Source organism: Tribolium castaneum, chromosome 1, assembly GCF_031307605.1.
Source record: "Tribolium castaneum strain GA2 chromosome 1, icTriCast1.1, whole genome shotgun sequence".
Lineage (NCBI taxonomy): Eukaryota > Metazoa > Arthropoda > Insecta > Coleoptera > Tenebrionidae > Tribolium > Tribolium castaneum.
Window position 1 is genome coordinate 3,934,737 of NC_087394.1, and position 7,769 is coordinate 3,942,505.

General features: G+C 30.9%; 1 long non-coding RNA gene across 2 annotated transcripts; it reads left to right on the top strand.

Annotated features, from left to right (window-relative positions):
* Positions 1-868: 868 nt before the first annotated feature.
* LOC135267224 (uncharacterized) lies at positions 869-6,150 on the top strand. 2 transcript variants are annotated; one of them, XR_010335595.1, is made up of 4 exons: positions 869-1,299; positions 5,736-5,806; positions 5,853-5,929; positions 5,980-6,150. It is a non-coding gene; the product is annotated as an uncharacterized LOC135267224 (long non-coding RNA). The 2 variants fall into 2 exon arrangements; XR_010335594.1 differs by having other exon boundaries at positions 883-5,806.
* Positions 6,151-7,769: the final 1,619 nt, after the last annotated feature.

A 7,769-nucleotide genomic window follows, 5' to 3' on the forward strand; every position in this document is an offset into this window, starting at 1 on the left:
CTAAAAGTCATAGAGCAATGCGGTTTGTTCCATTGAATTCAGCGGCTCATTTTACATATTGTATCAATTTTTCAAAAGAATAAAAAATTTAAAATTTTTTTCCAAAATTTTGCGTAGCTATTTATGGTGAACAGTTTTATTCAACAAAAAATTCATAACTCGAAAACTAAAAGTCGTAGGGCAATGCGGTTTGTTCCATTGAATTCAGCGGCTCATTTTCTGTATTATACCAACTTTTCACGAGATTTAAAATTTAAATTTAAAAGTGATGAAAAAAAAATTTTTTTTTAAACTCACTCCAGCAAATTTTTATGGACATCTATATGTCTTAACAACCCACTAAAGTTGTTAAAAGTCCACAAAAAGTCCAAGCTTTAAACTTGTCCAAAATTGTTAAAAAGGTGACAAATATGTTTATTTACAAATTGACAAATTTATTTTCACACAACTGGTAAGTTTTATCTAAATATACAATAACCGACCCTCGTATATAATTTTAAACCAGCCTCGTATACAATGGTTTAGTGTTGGCGCGCTTGATTTCCACTAAATACGTCACAAAAGTCACCAAATTATTGATTTTCTCAAACCATAAATACGGGGGCAGTTTTAAAAATGATTGAAATCTTAACTTTGAGGTGAACAAGTGGCTTGCGGGACAATTTTTCAAGTGTCAACACTTAGTGCGTCCACGTGTTAGAGGGCTGTTTGAAAAAAAAAATAATTTTCGATTTTTAAATTGGATTAAATTTATTGGCAGGCACAATAATTTTTGGGGCGCCCTCATATAAAGTGTTTCAACGTTGGCACACTCTGTTTCCACTGAAACGTCACAAATGTCACCCGATTATTGATTTTCCAATACGGGGGCGTTCTAAAAGTTATTAAAATCCTGGCTTTGGGGTGAATTAGTGGTTTGCAGGACATTTTTTATATTCTCAACACCTTTGTTACACGCAGTGTGTCCACGCTGTTTGAAAAAAATCTAATTTTCTATTTTTAAAGTGGATTAAATTTAGTGGCGGGCGCTGAAATTTTTGAGGCGCCCTCGTAAACGGTGCAAATTTATCCGAACACGTGTACTTTTTTTGACAGGTACGTCAACTGTTGCGTGAGAGCGGCAGTTTTCGGGCGGCGGCCGAAGCAGTCGGACGTGTGTCTGTGCGTGCGTCTTGTTCGTTAAATTATTAAATAAATTATTAAACCGCGACCGCGACACGAATTAATTAAAGTGATTCTGTGCTGTGTTGTGCTGTGAAATTTTAAGGATATTTTGTACAAGGGACAATTTAACCGCAAGTACACTTTTATTAAAATGAGGCGCGAATTAAACTTTAATTTCGAGACAAACGAGACAATCTAGCGGCCGGTTTAATTCACTTGTTAAATTTTAATTTTCAACTTATATCAAATTTATTCAAGTATTCGAAATAATTTAATTGCAATCAAATTTCAAATGAGAACGAACTTTAATTTTGAAAACGAGACAAATTAACATTGAACGTGAATGCAATCTAACGGCAGGTTTTATTTATATTTCAAATTTTAGTTTAGAATTTAAATCAAATTTATTCAAGTACTCGAAATAATTTTATTGCAATTAAGGGCCGGTTTACAGCAAACGATTTAAATTTTAATTCCGAATTAAAGAATAATTTGTTTTCACTTTCAATTCAATTCGAAGCGCGAATCCGTTTAATTTTAAATTTAAACAAAATCAAATGAAAACGAACTTAATTTCGAAACAAGACAAATTAACCTTGGACTTGAATGCCTTTTAACGGCCGGTTTAATTAATTTTTTTTTTAATTTTGAAATTAAATCAAATTAATGCAAGTACTCGAAATAATTTGATTTCAATTAAGGGCAGGTTTACAGCAAGCGATTTAAATTTAATTCAGAATTATTTTAATTCGTTTTGTTTCACGTTTTACGATTCAGTTGATTGCGTAACTAAAGACCGGTTTACAGCAAACAATTTAAATTTTAATTCCGAATTAAAGAATAATTTGTTTTCATTTTCAATTTCATTCGAAGCACGAATCAGTTTAATTTTAAATTTAAATAAATTCAAATGAAAACGAACATTTATTTTGAAAACGAGACAAATTAACCTTGGACTTGAATGCGTTTTAACGGCCGGTTTAATTATTTTTTTTATTTTGAATTTAAATTAAATTAATGCAAGTACTCGAAATAATTTAATTGCAATTAAAGGCCGGTTTACAGCAAGCGATTTAAATTTAATTGGGAATTATTTTAATTCGTTTCGTTTCACGTTTTATGATTCAGTTGATTGCGTAACTAAAGACCGGTTTACAGCAACGATTTAAATTTTAATTCCGAATTAAAGAATAATTTGTTTTCATTTTCAATTTAATTCGAAGCGCGAATCCGTTTAATTTTAAATTTAAACAAAATCAAATGAAAACGAACTTAATTTCGAAACAAGACAAATTAACCTTGGACTGGAATGCCTTTTAACGGCCGGTTTAATTAATTAATTTTTTTTTAATTTTGAATTTAAATCAAATTAATGCAAGTACTTGAAATAATTTGATTGCAATTAAGGGCCGGTTTACAGCAAGCGATTTAAATTTAATTCGGAATTATTTTAATTCGTTTCGTTTCACGTTTTACGATTCAGTTGATTGCCTAACTAAAGACCGGTTTACAGCAACGATTTAAATTTTAAATCCGAATTTAAGAATAATTTGTTTTCACTTTCAATTCAATTCGAAGCGCGAATCCGTTTAATTTTAAATTTAAACAAAATCAAATGAAAACGAACTTAATTTCGAAACAAGACAAATTAACCTTGGACTTGAATGCGTTTTAACGGCCGGTTTAATTATTTTTTTTATTTTGAATTTAAATCAAATTAATGCAAGTACTTGAAATAATTTGATTGCAATTAAGGACCGGTTTACAGCAAGCTATTTAAATTTTAAATCCGAATTAAAGGATAATTTGTTTTCATTTTCAATTCAATTCGAAGCGCGAATCCGTTTAATTTTAAATTTAAACAAATTCAAATGAAAACGAAATTAATTTCGAAACGAATCAAATTAACCTTGGACTTGAATGCGTTTTAACGGCCGGTTTAATTATTTTTTTATTTTGAATTTAAATTAAATTAATGCAAGTACTTGAAATGATTTAATTGCAATTAAAGGCCGGTTTACAGCAAGCGATTTAAATTTAATTCGGAATTATTTTAATTCGTTTCGTTTCACGTTTTACGATTCAGTTGATTGCCTAACTAAAAACCGGTTTACAGCAACGATTTAAATTTTAAATTCGAATTTAAGAATAATTTGTTTTCATTTTCAATTTAATTCGAAGCGCGAATCCGTTTAATTTTAAATTTAAACAAAATCAAATGAAAACGAATTCTTTTACTTCAGAATGAGAATTTGTTCTTTCGGTCCACCATTACGACGTAAATGACTAATCTGTTGCCATGACAACTTATATAATATATAAAAGCTAATAAAGTAATTAATCTTTTTGGCTTGGCTGCTGCTGTTTCTGTAGCATCATTGGCTTGATAATAATTTTATCAATTTCCACTCTCATTTTGAGACGTTCTGTATCAATAAATTATTTTAAAGAGACTCTTTGATGCTATTTAAACATTAGTATCATCTTAATAGAGGTGTGCTTAACGATTTAAATTTATTTACTGCAATTACTTTGTCTTTTATTTTTAAATTTAACATTCATATCGTCCTACAGTTTGGTATAAATACGTATTGATAAGCACATCTCTAATAAAAAAGGGAAGTATGTACAGAATTCGTGTTCTGATGTAACTTTTTTTCACCACTACCGAAAGTAGCCAACAAAATTTATATTTTTTACACGTCTTTTTTTTTCTTACTTTAATTTACTTTATTCTTCACTCTATCTTTTCTTCTTCTTCACACTGTCGTCTCTTTTTTCTTTCTTTTTCTTCTCCGTCATATAATTGCTTCAAATGGGAATAGATGTAACCGCTGATGCTGACTGACTACTGCAGTCATTCAATTTGTTTCCAATTCATTGAAGAAAAAGCTATGAATGCAATTTTACTCATGAGATATTTTCCTCACTCCAAGTAATTTTTTGCTTGCGTCACCATCGCCTACTGGGCCAACCGGGGATTTTGAATTAATTCACATTGTCACATCGAAAACAAATGCTCTCGTAGCATGGTGCTGAACCATTGGGAAAAGGAAACTATCTGGTGATTATAATAAAAGACGTAAGTGAACGTCGCTCCAACTCATGGCATGTTGGGGGAAAAGTGGAGGAAATAAAAAAAAATTTGGATTCGATGGAATTGACTGATCTAATTATGATTTCTTAAAAGTGGGCGAGTATGATTCTCTTGAATAAGTGGGCACTGATTATTTTCCTTTGACTAAATTTTATTAAAATTGATCAAAAAAAAAATTGGCAAACCCCTAGATTTGTTAATGTATCAATGGTGTACTAAGCTCGTAGTAAAATCGAATAAAGACTCGATCTCATTAATTTGAGTGTGTTAGTCGTGCTGATGCTCCTCGATAGACACATACCTATAAACGGTATTAGCTGTCGTGCAAATACATATCATAGATATGTAGAGGAGAAGCTGCGAGCAAAAAATTGTACACTAAATACAGGCATTTTCTAGGATGGCTTTGCATTCATTAAAAAAATTCACAAAAATATAAAAAAATAAAAAAAATAAAAAATAAAAAAAAAATAAAAAATAAAAAAAAAATAAAAAATAAAAATGGTCACAAAAGGAAATTAATCATTGCCTGTTTATTTAAGAGAATTGCTTAGGTCGCCCAAGAATCATAATTAGATCAGTGAATTTCATCGCGTCCGCCTCTGCTTTTCTCCCATTTGCCATGGGTTTGAGTGGCGTTCCCGTCTTTTATTATAATCATCTCACTGTTTCCTTTTCCTGGTGGTGTCTGCACTGTGCCACGAGACCATTTGTTTTCGATGGTACAGTGTGGGTCAATTTAAAATCACCAACTGGCCCATTTAGTCGATTATGGCACCAGCAAGAATTATTTGGACTGAGAATAAAATATTTTATGGGTAATGCGCGTTTATAGTTTTTTCTCTTTTTTTTTTCTAACGGTGTCACATTATCACAGTCAGTAATTGCTTTCTCATTTATTTCCACTTTAAACGATTTTTTGTAAATAATTTTTGTTAATTTAATGAATTTGGTGGCTGATTTCGGTACCGGATTTTATTTAATGTAAAGCTCGAGTCTTGTTATAAGTACATACTTGCCTTTATCAGGTAGGTAAATTTAAATTAATTCTAACTTTTTTTTATAATATAGTAAAGGTCGGTTTACATTAACCCAATTGCAGTTAAACTGCTTATCACGTGATCAAATTGATTGGCGAATTAATTTTTAATTCACTCTTTTTTAAACCGGGTTTTGGGTTTGGTTTATTTGTTTTTCCATTTTTGGTGTGTGCATAATTTTAACCTTCATAGGGGAATTTTTAGACGCTTTATCTAATTTTTTTATCTACATTGACAAATAGAGTCAATCCCTCCAAGAGCAGCTTTTACAATTCTCGTATAAATTTCGGTTAAGTCTGTTAATCGTGATATCGTGTAATATGAATAATTGTTACAATTTTTTTTTATAAATAAATAAATTTATCCGACGATTGTAAATGCAGCTCTTATTATTTTTATTTATATTAATCATAAATAATTTATTTGTTTCTTAGAAAGTTTTATCACATGTTTTGCTTCCACCTTCAAGGGTCGCCCAACACGAATGCCAAGATTGCATTAAACAGTGAGTAAATCTAAAGTTGCTGACGTAAAATTAATAATCGTCTTAGGTCGTCAAATGTGCTAACCATTGCAATTTTCACTTGGAGTTATGAATTTTGAGAGCTCAAAAGCTGGTGTCTGTGTTGTAAGTTTTAAACTTACTTTTTATTCATTTACTATATATTTATTTATTAGGGATTGCCTTACGGACTGGTTGCAGCCGGCCTGCGGGATTCGGAGGATTTCAAAGGCGTTCTTCGTCTGGTTCTTCAGAAATTATTTTTTAACTGACAATAATTATTATTAAACGTTGTTATATTTGTGTGATTGATTATGTTTTTTTAATAAACGCTAAAGAAATGTGTCTTTTATTGGGGGGCAAATGTAAGTTCAATAAATTATAGCTAAAAAAAAAAAATAGAAGAAAAAGGTAAGTGGAAAATAATGTACAATTAAAAATCGCGCTAAATCAAATTATTTTAAATCGGATTTAAAAGGTTTGTGAATACGTGATGTCAATCATTACGAACTTAAAAATCATACTAAACCGGTATCTAAATTAAAAAAATGGCGCGGACACTTGTTTAAAAAGCAATGTCAACCTAAAAAAATCGTAACCTAATTAAAAAAAATGCCACGCGACATGTGCACTTGATCGGTAAATAAATAAAAAAAATGGCGCGGACACGTGTTTAAAATGTAATGCCAACCTAAAAAATCGCACTAAATCGGTAACAAAATTTTAAATGGCGCGGACACGTGCACTTGATCGGTAAATAAATAAAAAAATGGCGCGGACACGTGTTTAAAAAGTAATGCCAACCTAAAAAAATGGTAACCTAATTAAAAAAAATGCCACGCGACATGTGCACTTGATCGGTAAATAAATAAAAAAAATGGCGGGGACACGTGTTTAAAATGTAATGCCAACCTAAAAAAATCGTAACCTAATTAAAAAAAATGCCACGCGACATGTGCACTTAATTGGCAAATAAATAAAAAAATGGCGCGAACACGTGTTTAGAAAGTAATTGTCAACCTAAAAAATCGCACTAAATCGGTAACTAGAATCAAGTCGCTACGACTAACCGTTCTGAAAATATCGGCAAAAATTTAGCCTTGTCAAAATTTATCTAAATCAAATTTTTTTTAATTATTTTCCAACTTTTCGGGGATATTGCCTTGGAATTGAAAAATGTAAAAAATTACGCTTCTAGCTGAAAACTGTGCTCAAAAAAGATAAAAATAAACGCAGGCGCGAAAATTTGAATTTGAAATTAATTCTTTAAATATCTCGGAAACTAAGCGTTGGGCACAATTTTGTCATATGAGAGAAAAGATGCATCTTGATGTAATCTAAACGACGGTCTAGTTGAAATTGTAATTTTCGATAGTTATTTTGCTATCTTTCTAAGGAGCCACAAAAGACCTACACATTTTTGTGTTTTTGTAATGTCCAGTTCAGGCGGTGAAGTTTGAGGGGTCACTCGATTGGGTTTGCATTAGTTTGAAAATCCCACCCTTAATTTTTTTTTCAATTTTTGTAATTATTTTTTCTAGTTTGGGGGACTGTTTGCAGTGGAGAATAGGTTGGTTTTGTTTTTAAAATTTTTAGTCAACTAGGAACAGAGATATGGGCTTTATTTTTTGAAGGGTTGTTTTTTTTGAAAGTGGCTAAATGTGATTTAAATCTCTTTATTTTGCTTTATTTTGTCTGTTGTTACTGTAATTCTACGACCTTGTTAAAAGTCGTCAAAAACGTAAAAAAAACGGAATTTCCGCCTCACCAAAAACTAAGGGTAAGTTTATTTTTGTGTTTGTATGATGGCTGTGAGGGTCTTATTGCACAATCGTAAAAAGTGGGACTTAAAAAAAAAAAAAAAAAAAAAAGAAAGAGAAAGGGGGTGAATTACATACAGTCTATTCAATATTTATGGATTTGCATATGTCCTAACAACCCACAAAAGTTGTTTTTAGTCCACAAA